Consider the following 18,054-nt stretch of genomic DNA (forward strand, 5'->3'; position numbering starts at 1 on the left):
GAGCACTCCTGGCAGGGCGCACACCTTACCAGGCCTGCCTCTGCCTACTGCTAGAACCTGCCAAACCAGCTCCTCCTCAGGGCCTCTGTGCTGCTGTTCCCTCCTCTAGTCCTGGAGATAAGCACCTACCTGACTCACTGCTTTTAGGCCTCAGGTGTCTCTTGGGTAGTATCTACCCTGACTGTGCCGTTTAAATTAAGTCCCTCTCCCCGCCAGCCTAGCATTCATCTCCCCTTCCCCCTTTGTTTTTCTTTTTTTTTAATTTATTTATTTATGATAGTGACACACAGAGAGAGAGAGAGAGGCAGAGACATAGGCAGAGGGAGAAGCAGGCTCCATGCACCGGAAGCCCAACGTGGGATTCGATCCCCGGTCTCCAGGATCGCGCCCTGGGCCAAAGGCAGGCGCCAAACCGCTGCGCCACCCAGGGATCCACCCCCTTTGTTTTTCTTGATGGTAGTCTTCACAGTTGTCTTACCTATTAACTGGCTTATCATTTGTTTCCTTCCACCAGCCTATAAACTCTAGGAGGACAGGGATTGTTGACTTGTTCACTGCCAGATGCCCAGCACACCTAGAATGGAGCCTCACACACAACGTCTGCTGTATGTGTCCGCTGGATTCCTCGGGAATGTGCTCGGCCCTTCTATGTCCTCACTAACTGTGTGTGTGCTGGACCTGTCAATAATGGCAAAAGGTCCCCTGAAACCAGCCGCCGTCAGGAGCGAGCGTGTCCATTTCTTCCTGTAGTTCTATTTTCGTGTTTATATATTTTGAGGATATTTTATTGGTCACATACAAATTTAGAATATTCTTTTTTACATATAACTTCCTGGTGGAATTGAAAGCCTTTTAAGTAATACGGAGGATGGAAGACAGAAATCGCCTAAGTTTTCCATCCCCCCCGAGTGCACACCTTTTGTAATGGGACTTCACAGCTCCTCGCGGGATCTGGGCTGGCCTGGTAGCTTGGCGTGGCCCAAGGAACGTGCCCAAGTGACACAGTTCTGAGCTGGAGTCTCGGGAAACCTTGAATGCTTGCACATTCTCTCTTGGGTCCCCGCCTCTACCGTAAGAACAGGCCTGGGCTAGCCTGCTGGAGCCTGAGAAGCCACATGGAAAAGAGCTGAGGTCATCCTACGCCAGTCCAGCCAGCAGGCCTCAGACACTCAAGCCAAGCCAGGATTGGCATCGCCACCTACCTGACCCGCTGCTGCCCACAGACGCGTGTGCGAGCCCACCTGGGGCCAGACGAGCTGCCCAGGTGACTTTAGACTCGGGAGTGATGATGAATAGTTATTACGCTAAGCCTGTGCATTTTGGAGTGGTTCGTTATACTACATTATTGTGGCAATAGATAATTGATGGTTAATGCCTCCTCCTCGGTTCCCAGCCTCGGAAAAGCTTCCCTGACTGCCCCGGCAAACTAAGTCAGCTTCCCAGCCTATGATACCACTGACGGGCACCTCGCCCTCCAAAATGGTGTGTTTACTTCTGTATCATTGACTAGACTGTCAACTATGTGAGGACAGAGACGTTGTCCTTTTGTCCCCTGCTCTGTCTTCAGCACCCAGCACAGTGCTGCTGTGTCCTGCTGCGTGTGTCTGCTAAGCGCTGGAAATATGGCCCGTCCAAGTGGGGACGTGCTGAAAAAAATAGAACACACTGAATTTTATACTAAAAGGCTGAGCAGGGGATCCCTGGATGGCACCTGCCTTTGGCCCAGGGCACGATCCTGGATGGCACCTGCCTTTGGCCCAGGGCACGACTCTGGGATCGAGTCCTATGTTGGGCTCCCTGCATGGAGCCTGCTTCTCCTTCCGCCTGTATCTCTGCCCCTCTCTCTCTCTCTTTCTGTCTATCATAAATAAATAAATAAAATCTTTAAAAATAAAAAAAAATAAAAGGATGAGTACAAAAGATATATGTATAAAATATCTCAATACTTTTTACACTGATTAAATGCTGAAATGACAGTATTTTGAATATATTAAGTAGAATGTGTTATTAAAATTAATTTCATCTGCTCTGCTTTTTAGGCTTTTTAAGATTTTATTTATTCATGAGAGACACAGAAACAGAGACACAGGCAGAGGGAGAAGTAGACTCCCTGCAGGAGCGCGATGCAGGACTCGATCCCAGGACCCAGGGATTACGACCTGAGCCAAAGGCAGATGCTCAACCACTGAGCCACCCAGGGATCCCTCTTTTTAGCCTTTTTAAAGTGGCTACTAGAAAAAGCAAGTTTGTGACCCGTATTATATTTCTATCAGTACTGATACAGAAGTACAGTAAATATTTATCAAAGGAAAAGACTTTTTAAAGGACTTACTGAAAGAACTGCTCTATTAAGGCACATAAAGACACAGAAGAACCTTAAATACATATGACTAAGAGAAAGGAGCCAGTCTGGAAAGTCCACGTACCATATGGTGTCCTGGAAAAGGCAACAGTGTCGCAGTAGGTGGTTGCCAAGGGCTTACAGGGCGCAACTGGGAATAATAGGAGTGGAATGCGGGGGAAGTTTTAGGGGATTTGAAATGATTCTAATACTATAATTGTGGGTACATATTACATATTTGTCAAAACCCATGGAAGTGTACAAGACAGGGGCCCCCAGGGGGGCTCAGCGGTTTAGCGTCTACCTTTGGCTTAGGGCGTGGTCCTGGGGTCCTGGGATCGAGTCCCACATCGAGCCCCCTGCAGGGAGCCTGCCTCTCCCTCTGCCTGTGTCTCTGCCTCTCTGTGTCTCTCATGAATAAAAAAAATCTTAAAAAAAAGAAGTGTACAAGACAAGAGTGAAGCCTAATATAAACTATGGACTTGAGTTAATGCATAGTCTTGCTTCTTTGACTGTAGCAAATATACCACACTAATTCAAGACAAAAATAATAAACTATGGGAAGGGGAGGGAATATAGGAATTCTCTGTATTATATGCTCAATTTTTCTGTGAACCTCAAACTATTATTAAAAAATCTATTTTAAAAAATTACTTCACCCTTGCACAGCTACCAAAATGATTTAAAGCATAAATTCAGCAAACCAGTTTCCTCTTTTAAAAAAGACTCCCCACTATCTATGGGATACTTCACATCCACTGGGATGGGCTTTGGTGTTTATAGTTGTTACCACTTCCCCTCCACCCTGTAGGCAATGCGTCTCCCCTCCAGCTGTACCAGACCAGCCAATGGGCTTAGGCCTCCACTGGACTCATGCAGCCCCCTCAACCTGGAAAGTCCTTTTCCCTCTCCACTTTGTGGAACCCAGTGAGTCATACACCCCCCCCCCCCACGTAAGTCAATCATTCTCCATTCCTTGTTTCTATAAATTCTAAATTAAGGGGCACCTGGGTGGCTCTGCCAGTGAACTGTCGGCTCAGGTCATGATCTCAGGGTCTTGGGATAGAGCCCCACATTGGGCTTGCTCAGCAGAAGTCTTCCTCTCCCTCTTCACCTGCCTCTTCCCCTGCTTATGCTCTCTCTCACAGACTCTATCTCAAATAAATAAAATCTTTAAAAAAAAATCTAAAAAGTAGATACAGGGGCACTGGGTGGCTCAGTTGGTTAAGCATCTGACTTCAGCTCAGGTCATGATCCCAGGGTCCTGGGATCGAGCCCCACATTGGGCTCCCTACTTTGCCCAGCTCCTGCTTCTCCCTCTCCTTCTCCCTCTGCCCCTCCTCCCAGCTTGTAGCCATACACGCACTCCCTCTCTCTGTCAGATAAATAAATAAAAGTAGTCGTCTTGGAGCTTTGTGCCTCTTTCTAAGTTTGGAAAATGGATACGGAAATGTTGAAAAAGAAGTCTGATAGCCACGGGCAGGCTAGGGATTGATATCCTTGAGATGGAAACAGTGGGAGCAGAACAAGGCTATTTAATGTCAGTGAAGATCGGCTTGGGCTCATCTCCCAGGCAGGCGGCCGTGGGGTGCCACGCTGGGAGTAGGATCCATCCCAGCAGTGAGGCGGTGTTAGCTGACTGCCTGCCTCCAGTGATAGGAGACAGGCCACTGGGCTGTCACCTGCTCTGAAAGCCAATCTGCCTGTGACTGCAGCTCACCCAAGTCAGGATGCCAAGGTGATTTAGTTTCAGACATTTCACTTCCAGGGCAGATGACAGTGTGGTGGTGACAGTTCCCTCTCTACCATCATATAGTGGAGCCTCAGGAGAACGTGTGAGAAGGCTTCCAGATGCTGAGCTTACGATGCAGGTTTCCCCACATCTCCTTCTTTCCAGGAATCTTCTATTTCTTTCTCTCTTTTTAAGATTTTATTTACTCATGAGAGACAGAGAGAGAGAGAGAGAGAGGGAGAAGCAGGCTCTCTGTGGGGAACCCGATGTAGGACTCCATTCCTGGACCCCGGGATCATGACTTGAGCCAAAGGCAGATGCTCAACCACTGAGCCACCCAGGTGCTCCTATTTCTTTCCTTTCCTTTTATTTTATTATTATCATTTTTTAAGTAGGTTCCAAGACCAGTGTGGAGCCCAACATAGGCTTCAACTCATGACCCTGAGATCAAGAGTCAGATGCTTAACCAACTGGGCCACCCAGGCATCCCAGGAGTGTTCTATTTCTGGCCACTTTGCCAATGGGAAACTCAAGGAATACTGAACAAAGATCAATGACTTGCCCATGATCACTCAGCTACTTAATAGGTGACTGTTTTCCTCCACAGGTCACAGGCATGAAGCAGAAGCTCCCCTGGGTGCTTACCACCACCCTGTTCTTTTGCTGTCCTTTCCAGCCAGAGGTCCTGGAGGAGTAAGGATCTGGTTGAGCCCCCAGGGGTGTTTAGTGGAAGAGACCGGGTTGGAGTTAGAATGGTCTAGTGCCTGCAGGAAGGTCTAACTAGCCTGGGAGACCAAGTATCTGTGAGCACTGAGGGCAGAGGGGCAGAGGGGTGTGTACGAGGCCAGGCTTATTTACCAGTCCGAGGCCAAAGGGGTTGATGTGCAACCTCTTCCCACCCTGTCCACTGGGTCCTCTGACGGCATCCAGGTGTTATCCAGAGGGGTGGTCCTCTAAGCTGTTCTTTGTCCCTTCTTTGTGTCACTCAGCTGACCCAGGGAATCCGAAACTGGCACTTGGGGCAGAGAAAATGCAGGAATCGGGATTTGTAAGAAATGTTCATGAATAACCTGGGCTGGCATTTCTTCAGGTGACAACTCCATCTTGGGGGGGGTCGGGGCGGTAAGAGGGCTCCTCCGTGAACCTCCACCCCCCTCTAACCCCCTGGGCTGGCCCACAGTTTGGGTGATTGGGCAGCTCCGAAGATTCCCTGGGCTGAGGGGCCTCTCCCAGGAGAATGGGAAAGAATTATTTCCTTTGTGTGACTTGCTTCATTATGTATGAGCGAGGCTGGCTCCCATGGCTGAAAAATGATCATTCCTTTATTGGGTTTTCCCAGCTTGGGGCAAAAGCTTTTGGAAGACCAGGCTGTGCCTGGGAGGAGGATTTAGTGGATTAAATACGGAAGTTGGGGAATTGTGCAGACACCCGCCGCGTTCCAGGATCACGGTGGTGCCCAGGTCACCTCCGCGCCCCCCCCCAGGCCGCCCAGCGGAGCCTGCGGCACGTGGAGTCCTACTTGTACAACCGGGATCCCAAATCCCGTTTGCTTGCACTCTGCGAGGACAGGGGGGAGCGTGCGATGCCCCCGTTCTGGAGAGGAGCACGTCGCTGACTTGGGCATCACGGGTTGCTCCTGGTGGGCTTCGGGCGCTGCGCGCGGGTGCGGACGCCCCACGGGGTCCGGGACTGTTGCCACCGCCAGCGCGGGCTGGGCAGCGGATCCGACTGCATGGTATTCGGGCAAGAACCCCGACAAACTATCGCCTGCGGACACGGAAACGCACGCCTAGACTTTTAGGAAGCACCTGCTTGGACAGCCCTGCGTGTCCCCCGAGACATCCAGCCTCGCGGTGCCCGGGGTCGGGGTCCCCGGGAGGCTGGAACCCTGGCGGCCGCGGGCGGTGGGGCTGCGGGGCTGCGGGGCTGCGGGGCTGCGGGCGGGGCTCCAGCCCTGCGGCGGGGGGGGGGGGGGGGAGGCGGAGCGGGGGGGAGGGGACACCTGGGCGTGTCCTGGGGGACACTTGGGTGGGGGCGGGGGGGGACACTTGGGCGGGGCCTGGGGGACACCTGGGCGGGGTGGGGGAGGACATCGGGGCGGGGGGGGACATCGGGGCGGAGGGGGACATCGGGGCGGGGGGACACCTGGGCGGGGCGGGGGGGGACATCAGGGCGGGGGGGACACCTGGGCGGGATGGGGGGACACCTGGGCGGGGCACACCTGGGCGGGCCGGCCTTGGCTCCTCCCGAGCGCCGCGCGTCCACCTGCCCGCAGGTCCTCTGCGCCGGCGCGAGCGGAGGGGGGCGCCCCGGGCCCTGGGCTGAGGGTGCAAATGCGGGCCTTCTCGTGGGGAGAACACCAAATCCTGGGGTCGGTGCACAAAGCAGCTTTTTTCTTTTTTTTTTTAAGATTCTTATTTACTCATGAGAGACCCAGAGAGAGGCAGAGTCCCGGGCAGAGGGAGCAGCAGGCTCCCTGCGGGGACCCGACGCGGGACTCGATCCCGGACCCGGGGTCACGCCCTGGGCCGAGGGCGGCGCTCACCGCTGAGCCGCCCGGGCGCCCCCAAAGCCGCCTTTCTAAAGCGCGTGGCCCGGGCTGTGTAATCATTTACCCGCGTCTGTCTCCGCGCACCTGCCCCTCTTGGACCCACGATGTTTACCCTGTTCCCGCCCAGGCCAAAAGCCGGTTTGTTCATTAATCCCGGAGGCTTCCGCGGCCTTTCCGCGACTCGATTCTGGCCCCGAAGGAAGCTGCGCAGCATTAACATTTCAGACGCGAGCGCTCGGGGGCGGGGCGGGGCGGGCCGGTGCCCCCCGCAGCCCCCCGCAGCCCCCCGCAGCCCCCCCTCGCCCGGGGGCGGGGCTGGCATTTACCAGACGGGAGGCGCCGCTCGGGGCCGCCTGGGTGGTGCGGACGGCCCGCGGGCTGAGTGCGGGGAGGGGAGAGGACCGATGCGGGTGTAGGGGGAGCTGAGCGGGGCGTCGGGCCCGGGTGAGGGGGGCGGATGCGGGCGGCGGACGGAGGCGGCCCGGAGCTGCGCGCACCCGAGGAGGCGCGGCCCCGCCTGGGAGCCCAGCCTGGGCTTTGGCCGCTTTCCCGGGATCGCGGGCCCGAGGGCTCGGCCGGCCCCCCGCGTGCACACCCCGCGCCTCTCCCCGGCTGCCCGCGAGCGCCGTCGGGGCGCGGCCTGCGCGGCCCCAGGGCGACAGCGAGCGCGCCCTCGCGACCCCGTGACCCGCGCCCCCGCCCCCCGCCCGGGCCCCCCGCGACCCCGCGCCCCGCGCCCCGCCCCCCGCAGGCCCGGCCGCCGGGTGCAGGTCCACGGCCGCCCGCACCCCCGCTGCGAGGCCTCCCCCGGCGCGGGCGACCTGCCTGTGGGCCCCGAGCCTCTCCGCCCGGTCCGCGCCCGGGTCCCTGCCCCCGAAGACCCAGGGCCTGCGGCGGACTGTCCGCGCCCGCCCCGACCGCGCCCCTTCCCTGGAATCACAGAGGCCCCTCCGCGAGGGCCCCGGGGGTCGTGCGCGGGGATGACTTGTCAGTTTGGGTAAAACGAGGGCAATTCCGCGCCCCCCCCCGCCCCAGGGTTTTAGGAGGCGCGGTGAGCCCGGCGGCGGGCGGCCCAGGCCCTGGCGCTGTTGGTAAACCGCAGGGTCGGCTCCCAGGCAGCTTCTCGCTTTATCTCGCTCTGCCCAGAAGCTGCAGGAGGTCTCGGACGGTGCAGAGGCTCCGCAGGCGTGTCAAGGTTTGGGCAAAGGAAACGCTCTGTTAACTCTGCGCCCTGGAAAATGCACGCGCAATTCTGCACCCGGTTTCAGGCTCTAGGCCGTGAAATGTGTCCAGGTTTAAGAATCCTGTTCCAGGACCTTCCCAGGCTCCTGTTACCTGCTTGTCCTCCTTTCTCTTGCCAACCTGCCTTGCTATCCCCCGGCAGGTATCCGGGCTGTGCGGCTTCAGTGCTTTTGCTCCCATCGGCTGCCTACAGGAGAGCCCCCACTTGGAGCTCCTTCCCCTCACCCTCCACCTTCCACCACCGCAGCCACGGGTCATCACCTCCCAACTGCGACAGCACCTGGTTGAACCTTCTGATCTGGAGCCTGCTGCTCCACGTTAAGTCTTGGTTGGCTTTGTCTCAGTCCCCACAACAGACACAGCCTGGGACAGGGCCTTGACTTCCCTTCTCCATCCTTTTATCTCCATCTAGTTTATCAGGTTGCATAGGTGACTTTAGGACTCACTCAATACCTTCACCTCCAAAATAATCTCTCAAATGCTGCTTTGGTGCCACCAAGGGTGCTATGAAATCACCCTCCCCTCCTCCCCTCCACCTTCAGAAAGCACACAGAATAAATTCTTTTTAAAAATTATTTAAATTTAAATTTTTTTAAAGAATTTATTTATTTATTTGACAGAGAGAGAGCACAAGCAGAGGGAGCTGGAGAAGTAGATTCCCTGCTGAGCAGAGAACCCAACGTGGGGCTCAGTCCCAGGACTCCAGAATCGTGACCTGAGCCAAAGGCAGTCACTTAACCAGCTGAGCTGCGCAGGCACCCCAAAGTTTATTATTATGTTTTTTAGTAATCTCTACACCCACTGTGGGGCTTGAACTCACCACCCTGAGGTCAAGAGTCTCATGGTCTTCCAACTGAACCAGTCAGGCTCCCTGGCACCTAGAATAAATTTTTAAGCATCAGAAATTTTGCAGAATTCTTTTGCCTAGAACGAGCAGCAGGGCTGGAGCATTATTTCGGGCATCCCAGACTGAGGGCCCTGCAAGTATCCTGTGGGCTGCTCTGAGCTCAGTGGAGTGGAACCACCAGCAGGTGCTTGTGTAGGACGGGGGTGGGCCAGGCAGCAGGTTGAGTGTTCTGGGTACCAAGGCCCTGTCAGCCGTGGCGTCTGCTCTCAAGCAGCACTTCCTGAGCTGCCCTCAAGCCTCAAAAATTGTTCCAGCTCCTCCCCACGACATTAGTTTCTCCTTGCTCTGTGAACCTTTACTTTCCTCTCTTTGGGCACTTCCTACACTATTATTTATCAGTGCCCACCGGAGCCAGACTGGTGCCCCCCTGAAGGAAGGCCACCAAACAAGTAATGGTCAGGAGAGCCTGCAACTCTGACTCCCAAAGGACAGCCAGGAAAGGGAAAGGATTCCTAGGCTGGGTATGCCAATCTGGGGAGCTTGGCCCTGGGAACTCCAACAGGTTTTTTTATTTGAGTCTTTTTTTGTTTTGTTTTGCTTTTTACTTGTAGTATAGCAGGGTATAAAAATTACACCTGGCTCTCAGATTTTGGTTTCAAATACCATTCTGCAACAAAAGGAACCAGGGACCCTGGAGAAAGAGCTGACTCTAAGACTGGGACAAGAAATGTGCAAGATAATGTAACCCAACCAACACGAGTTTGCTCCTTGGTGAGTCAGAAACTGAACCAGGCTGAGTTGTCATGCACAATAAGACTTTTATTTGCAGCAAATAAGGAGATCACAGGGAATGACTTCCAAAGCTGTAACTCTTGAGCAAGGGTGAATAAAAAGATTCCTTTTATTTAGGGTTAGGATGAATATTTAGCTAGATAGCCTTGTCACCTCACGTAGACACAGGCATAAGGTTGCACGTGTGTCTTAAGGAAACATGCTTCTATACACACTATTTGTTACACAAATGAGGCTTGTGCTCCTTCTTGGGTGGAGATTTTAGTGCTATAATGGGGTAAAGGTAGTTGTGGGTCATTCTACAGGTCACTCCATGTGACTCTGCACAGGCATGAGTCAAGGATTAAGTTCAAATTGGTCTGGGTGCTCTGGGCTGGCCAGAGGTCTTGTCAAGGCAGTTGCTTTGGCTTGAGGGGTTGTTTCAGTTTCCATCTGCCTGAGTTAAGAGGTAAGCTAGAAAGAAGAGTTTAAGGGGAAAAGGTGAGACACGTCCATGAGTACAAGAAGGTGGACGGTGAAGGTCAGGTCTCAAGGTGTAGCTGGTGACAAATAAACCTGGAGCACCTCAGAGTGCCAGAAAGTAAGGAAGGACTGAAAAACAAGACCCCACAATGCTGTGGGGTGCCAAAGGGACACAGAAGCCAACAGAAAGAGCTCCTAATGGCTAAGACTGGAGCAATCTGAGCCATCTGAGTAGCATTAGATTATAACCCAAAATATAAACATCCATGAGTCATACTGGTATAAACAATTGAAAAAAATTTTTAAATGGGAAAAAAAAGACAAACCTCCCGTTTGGAAGAAAAATTCCAACTAATGTATGTTGCTGGCATAAATTAGCCGAGTAATGCAATTCCTTTTGCGTATGAGGCTGCTCCTGGGTTTTATGTTGTCATCTGAGCTTTGGGCATGCTGGGTCTTATCTCTAGTTCAGCAGGCAGTCCTCAGCCTTGGCTGCAAGTTAGGATCTCCTTGGGAGCTGCTAAGACCCAAATTAGGTTGGACCCCAGACCAGTTCAATAATCAAAATTTCTGGGCATGCAATCCAGAGATCTGATGAGTTTGAAGATTTCCTAGGTGATGACTCCAGCGGCCAACAGCAGGTGTGGGGCCAGCACAGTGGGACTGGCTTCCTTTCATAGGCGCTGGCTCTCGATTCTCTAGGGGGTCTTCAGGCTCGAGGTGACCCCGCAGACACGGGAGACGGAGTGTGGCTGAGGTACTGTAACCCTCTCTGAACTGTGAGAAGCCCGCTCTTCCTTCATCGCTGCCTTAACTTTAACCTACGAAATGGTGAGGCAGGCGGCCCTGCACGGCCCAGTCGGTTGGTTCAGTGACTGGCTGTTGGTGTCGGCTCCGGTCACGATCTCGTGGGTAGTGAGGTCGAGCTTTGCACTGTGCTCACACCCAGAGTGAGTCCACGTGAAGATTCCTTCCCTCTGCCCTTCCCCCCAACTCGTGTGTGTGCATGCACATACGCCGCTCTCTTTCTCACTCTCTCTCTCAAATAAATAAATCTTTTTTTTAAAATGGTGAGGCTATGAATCCAACTGATACTGTAATTTATTAAATTACTGCTCAAGCTTTGGATCTGATTTTTAGCTCCCTCAGCCCTGTGATTACAAGAGGTTTAGTGATTCTTTCAGCAGAATTATAGAGAGTCCCTGGGCTGTGCCTTGGATTAAGAATCTGTAGCATTTTCCTCCTTTTCTCTTTCTTTCTTTTTGACCTTGAAACAACCTCAGACTTCTTTCTTTCCCCTCCCCAGACAGGATCATCCTACAAGACTAAAGTGCAGGCTTTCTCAACCAGGGTTCTTCAATGGAATATGGCAAGAGAAGAAAAGGATTTGAGGGACCATTTATTCCAATTCTCCCACAGATGGTACATAATTAGCATCCTGCGAAGGAGAGAATTATGCATATTATATCTGGGGTGCCCCCAGGTATCAGGGCTCCTTGTTCTTCTCTGATAGAACACTAAGCATGTCCATCCTACAAAGAATCAAGCCACATCACAATCAGGAAATTGGTGTTGCTGCCATCTAACCCTCAGATCCCATTCAAGCTTTGCCACAGGTCCCTTAAAACATCAGGATCCATCTCACACCGGCAATTCGCTTTGAGTTTTCATGTCTGTTTAGTGCCCTTCACTCCGAGACAATTATTCGATGTTTCCTTAACTTTCATGTCCTTGATACTCTGGAAGGTCGTTCTCCAGTTATTCTGGAGCCCCCAGTTTTGATTTGTCTGCTGTTTCCTCATGACCAGATTCAGGTTGTCACAGAAGTGATACCACGTGCTTCTGTCTGCATCCAGTCAGGTGGCCTGTGATTTTGATTTGTCACATTACCGGTGGTGTTCATTTTGGCCGCTCATGAAGATGGCACCTGCTTCTCCACTGTAAACCACTGTTTCTCCTTTTTTTTTTTTTTTTTGTTTCTCCTTTGAAATGAATAAGTACCTAGTAGATGCTTTGAAACTCTGTAAATACCACATTCCTCATCAATTTACTCATTTATTAGTACATATAGATTCATGCTTTCCTATTTTATGTCAACGGGATATATTTTCTTAATGGCATTTTTTATTTTGGCTGGCTCACACTGTCCCAGATTTGGCCAGTGGGAGCCCCTTCATGCTGGCTCGTAGCCCTGTTTGACATGCCCCCAACATTCCTGAGCAAGTCCTTGCTTTCTAGTTTAAAATGGGGTTCTGGGCTCATCTTGTATGTTCCCTGCTCTAAGTCTGGAATCTGCCATTTCTCTAAAGAATGCTAGTTCCTTTTAGGGAAAATGGTATTCCTGGGTGCTCTGGGTACTCATTGCTATTAGGATTCTGCTCTTCCAGGCCCTCTGGATAGCAACAGGAAATGCGCGCGCGCGCGCGCGCGCGCGCACACACACACACACACACACACCTCCTGTCTGTCTATCCATCTTTCCGCCTTGAAAGCCATGAGTTCACACTCATACCTACAGTCCCCAATCCAAGATCACAGGATTTATGTTATTTTCTCTCTTTCCATATTTGTAACTCACTCTTCTGACAGTGAGAAGCCTGAAGCCTGGCTCTAATTATCCTTAATATATTTACTTATGTGATCAATCGCCTGTATGCAAACCATCTTCCAGCACTACTCCCACCCCCACACTAGCACAGATGCCTTCTTCAAATACATTTGGGCTCCAGCTTCCCAGCCAGTCTGTTTCTCCCACGTGGATGCCTTCTCCATCCTGCTCAGGCTCTGAAAACCCATGCCATGCTTCCCCTCTGTGCATACACGCCCTCCCCCCTGTACTCCAGGTCTGAGAACCCCCAGCCCCAACCAGGCTGCCCCTCCATGTCTTCTGTAGTGGTTTAAAAGCATATCTGCAATTTCTCTGATACTCTTCCCTTCGAAAGGTCTAACCTAATTCTCCTCTCCTTGACTATGGTTTGGATTTCATGACTCACTTTTAATGAATAAAATATGAAAGAAAGGATGCCATATGACTTCCTGTGTTACTTCATTAAGAAAAGATAACTTCTTCCTGGCTCACTCTCTGGCATCACTAGCTCTCAGGGAAGCCGGTTGCCATGTTATAAGGACACTCAACAGTCCTGCGGAGGGGGTCATGTGTGGATAGGTCCACATAGAAAGAAATCAACTTGTAAGCCGACTTTTCAGGCATGAAGTGAGCCGCTGTAGAAACAGATCTTGCAGCCTCAGCCAAGACTTCAGATTATTTCAGCTCTCAGCCATCGAGTCCACCAGGCTAGGCCTCAGACAACACACAGCAGACAAGTCATTCCTGCTATGTCCTGTCTGAATTCTCAACTCCCAGAAACTCTTAGATAGTGAAAGACTATTGTCCTACCCTACTAGGATTGGGGGTAATTTCTAATGCAACGAGAGATAACTAATGCACTTTCATTACCCTGCTCAGGTTGCGACACCCTCACCGAGCTACCCCCTGGCAGTGCTGTCCTTCTGACCCTTCTCCAGCTCTGACACTTATGCTAAGCCACCGTCCAATGTAAACGCCCTGCTCCTCCTCAGGCAGCTCGGGTTCCCCCTTTCTGTGGCAGGCCTCTCTCCTACACAGGTGCTCTTCTGACCCAGTGTACCTTCCTCGCTCTGTCCTGCCTAGTGCCTTTAGGACTGAACTTTCCAGGAACATAAGGGAAGAGAAGAGAAGAGTAAAAATAAACAGAAGTGGAAGAGGAATACGAAGCTGTGAACTTGTGCTTCTCGAGCTTCTTCTTTACACTGTCCAGTGTTCAAAGCAATGGCCTCACCCGTCTGTAGTCCTTGAATTCCTTGTTTCCTCTATGATGCTTTCTGACAGCAGCCACTAGGACCCCCAGAGCCTTGCCTCAGTGTATATTGCATCCCAAGCAACCCCTAGCAATAGTTAAATCACTTATTCTGAAACCACATGCCATAATCTGCAAGGTCTCATCCCTAAACAATTACTGTTAGTCATCTATTGGTGCATAACAAATTATTCTACAATTTAGGATATTGAAACAACATGCTTGGTATTTCAGTGTCTGCAGGTTAGGATCCAGGCACAGCTTATCTTTTTTTTTTTTTTTTTTTAAGATTTTATTTATTTATTCATGAGAGACACACAGAGAGGCAGAGACATAGGCAGAGGGAGAAGTCGGCTCCTCACAGGGAGCCCGATGTGGGACTCGATCCCAGGACCCAGGGTCACACCCTGAGCCGAAGGCCAAAGCTCAACCACTGAACCACCCGGGTGTCCCTTACCTACATCTTCTATGTCAAGGTCTCTCTCCAGATGGCAATCCAGCTATCAGTCAAGGTTGTGGTTTTATCTGAAGATAAGGACTGAGGAAGGATCCGTGTTCAGGCTCACTCACGTGGCTGTTGACAGGATTTAGTTCCTTGCCATTTGGACCTCTCTAACGTGTCAGCCAGCGTCATTAAAGCTTGCAAATGCAGAGGGCCATAGGGCAAGACGGAGGTCCCGGCCATTTGTAACTTAATCACCCCAGTACTTTTTGCATATTTGTTAGAAGCAGGTCACTAGATCCAGATAAACAGCAGGAGGGGAGGAGCTGTGGGAATCATCTTAAAGGTTGCCCATCACAATAATCAACCCTGTTTAGAGAAGATGACCATTTCCCCTAACTTAAGCAAAAATTATCTTTAGAAAATTAGGCTTACAGCTCTAAAAAGTTCTTGATGCTCTCAAAACCACCACTAGGCATTTAGTGAACATTTCATGCGGTTTTGAATGAGTGAGTGAGAGAACGAATGAACCAACAAGCTATCCGGCTGTAGGTGGGTGTTACTTGGTGGCATATTCAGCTTGGGAAAACTCGTAAAAGCTGTGGCTTAATATTATGAAGCCACCATTTAAAATGCAGAATAGCTATATTTACTCATTTGGAAAGTTGTTAACAATATATCACTAAGTGAAAAGAGCAAGTTCTTGGGGCACCTGGGGGCTCAGTTGGTTGAGCGTCTGCCTTCGGGTCAGGTCGTGATCCCGGGGTCCTGGGATGGAGCCCCATGGTGCTCCCGGCTCAGAGGGGAGTCTGCTTCACCTTTACCCTCTGCCCCCTATGCATGCTCTCCCTCTCACCAATAAATAAATAAAATCTTAAAAAAATAGGAAGAGTACATTCAATTTTTAAAAAAAGATTTATTTATTTATTCATGAGAGACACACAGAGAGAGGGGCAGAGACACAGGTAGAGGGAGAAGCAGGCTCCCAGTGGGGAGTCCAATGCGGGACTCGATCCCAGGATCCCGGGGTCACGGCCTGGGCGGAAGGCAGACACTCAACCGCTGAGCCACCCAGGCATTCCTTTTTTTTAAATTTATTATTTACTCTCTCCTTTTAAAGTGGGCTCTATGCCCAAGTGGGACTTGACCTCGAGACCCTGAGATCAAGAATAACATACTCTATCAACTGAGCCAGCCAGGCGCCCTGAGTCCTTCCTTTTGTTGCTGTTGTTGTTATTGAAAATACAAAGTAAGGACACGAGTGACATTTTTAATTTTTATTTTTTAATTTTTTTTAATTTTTATTTATTTATGATAGTCACACAGAGAGAGAGAGAGACACAGGCAGAGGGAGAAGCAGGCTCCATGCACCGGGAGCCCGACGTGGGATTCGATCCCGGGTCTCCAGGATCGCGCCCTGGGCCAAAGACAGGCGCTAAACCGCTGCGCCACCCAGGGATCCCACGAGTGACATTTTTTAAAAAGAAAATCACCCCTAATCCTACATCCTAAGACAGCAACGTTGCTCGTATGACTTCATATTATTGTAGAGCTATATAGACCACTTTCTTCACTGATGGGGTTTTCAGTGGTTCCGTGGCTCAACAAGGCTTCGTAGGGATCGTCCTGTAACCACTGCGTGAGAGCCATGAAGAGCATACGCTGCCATTTATTTGGCCTTCCTCTAGTGTACATTTATGTTATTTTAGATTTTTTTTCTTTTCCTTTATAAGAAAATGTTGTGGTGGATGTTTTTATGCACCAGCACGGGTCTTCCTTGAGGCTTAGTTTCCCAAAGTTCCTGAGGCAAGGCTCCAGCGTGTGGGCCTGAAGATGAGGTACCCGGCATCAACACCGAAGACTGCATATCTAAGTTAAGTCCTGCAAAGTTTGGGGATGTTCTACTTCATTAAAACGAATGTGCTTGGGCCTCAGAAGGACCAGGATATGGAGTAAGAAAGCTCAGGTCTGACAGGCGTGGATGTATGTCCCTGGCTTAGTGAGGTTATGCATCAAGAAGTAATGACACCTCAGTGAGGTACCGCTTCATGCTCTCTTGGAGGGCTTTTATTTTTGAGAATGGAAAATAAGTGCTGCTGGGGATGTGGAGAACTTGGAACCCTTGTACGTTGCTGGTGGGGAAACCAAAGACGCTGTTGCTGTAGAAAACAGCACGGCGGGCCCCGGAACGTTGAGCAAAGCATTACCCTGTGACCCAGCAATGCCTCCCGCCATCCCCGGAGACCAGGAAGCAGGAGCTCCAGCAGGTATGTGCGCACCCACGTCGACAGCAGTGTCTTCACAGCAGCTGGGGGGCCCCACCCAAGGACCTCCCCACAGATGAGCGATAGGCTGTGTGATGCTTTAGACCATGAGTGCCAGCCAGCCTCCGAAAGGAGGTTCTGGTACGTGTTACAACGCAAGGAACCTTGAAAACATGCTGCAAGGGAAGTAAGCCAGAGCAAAGCCAAACCCCAGATCCTGTAGGGTCGCGCTTACGTGAGGCGTGCGGAGTGGGCAAAGTCACAGGCATGGAGGTGCCAGGGCCACGGCCGGGGTGTGCAGGGCTGTTGGCTCCCGTCTGCAAAGATGAAGTTCCGGACTTGGGTGGTGGCTTGGCTCCACACGCGTCGTGAGTGTACTTAGTGCCATTGAAGTGCATACGGGATGATTGGTTAAAATGATAAAAATTTGTATTGTGTATATTTTACCACAATAAAAAAGATATAAAGATCCACAGAAAACAGGAGTTATAACCCTTGAAGTTTTGTTGAAGTTTTATTGGGGTTTTCAGAGGAGTGAAATTAGATTCCCACTTTTAATTCACTCTGCATCTGCTCAGTGAGCTTGTGTTAAATGAATAAATGAATCAGATCTGATCGCAGTCTTTCTGGATATACACGGAGGAGCAATCGTGCCTTTGCTCCTGCAGCCCTTTGTCCCCTCTGGCTTCTAAGGCCAGATGTGCCATATGAACGCAGGATCACGATTTTAAAAAATCATACAATGTGCAGTGCCTGGGCAGCTCAGTTAAGCATCTGCCTTTGGCTCAGGTTATGATCTCACGGTCCTGGGTTCGAACCCCCGCCCCGCAATGTGGAGCGTGCTTCTCTCTCTCTCTCCCTCTACCCCTCCCCACTGCTCAAGCATTCTCTCTTTCTCTAAAATAAATAAACAAACAAATAATCTTTTTAAAAAATCATATAAATAAATAATCTTTTTAAAAAAATCATACAATTTCAAACTAACTATGTGGCAGAAAGCTCACTCTCACAGATTCCTCATCCTACCTCACTCGCAGGTTTTTACCTGCAATCGTTAATTAGCCTCAGCCGTCACCTGTGTGTAGCTGTCACGGTTTCCCCACACGTTTAGAATTGGCTTAGCCGGGAGCCAGGACCAGAGGCCTTGTCTCAGGAAAGACTCTGTGTTCTCAGTCTGACTCCCACCCCCAATGCTGCCCTGTAACACGCACAAACACGCACACGCATGCACATGCACAGTTTTAAGATTGATGGGACTGCTTTACCCTCTTATCTTTCTTTCTCTTTTTATTTTTTTAAATATTTTATTTATTTATTCATGATAGAGAGAGAGAGAGAGAGGCAGAGACACAGGCAGAGGAAGAAGCAGGCTCCATGCCAGGAGCCCAACGCGGGACTGGATCCTGGGACCCCAGGATCGTGCCCTGGGCCAAAGGCAGGCACTAAGCCCCAGAGCCACCCAGGGATCCCTTTCTTTCTCTTTTTAAATATTTTATTCATTCATCAGAGAGAGAGAGGGAGAGAGAGCATGAGCGGGAGTGGGGG

Source organism: Canis lupus, chromosome 4, assembly GCF_011100685.1.
Source record: "Canis lupus familiaris isolate Mischka breed German Shepherd chromosome 4, alternate assembly UU_Cfam_GSD_1.0, whole genome shotgun sequence".
NCBI lineage: Eukaryota > Metazoa > Chordata > Mammalia > Carnivora > Canidae > Canis > Canis lupus.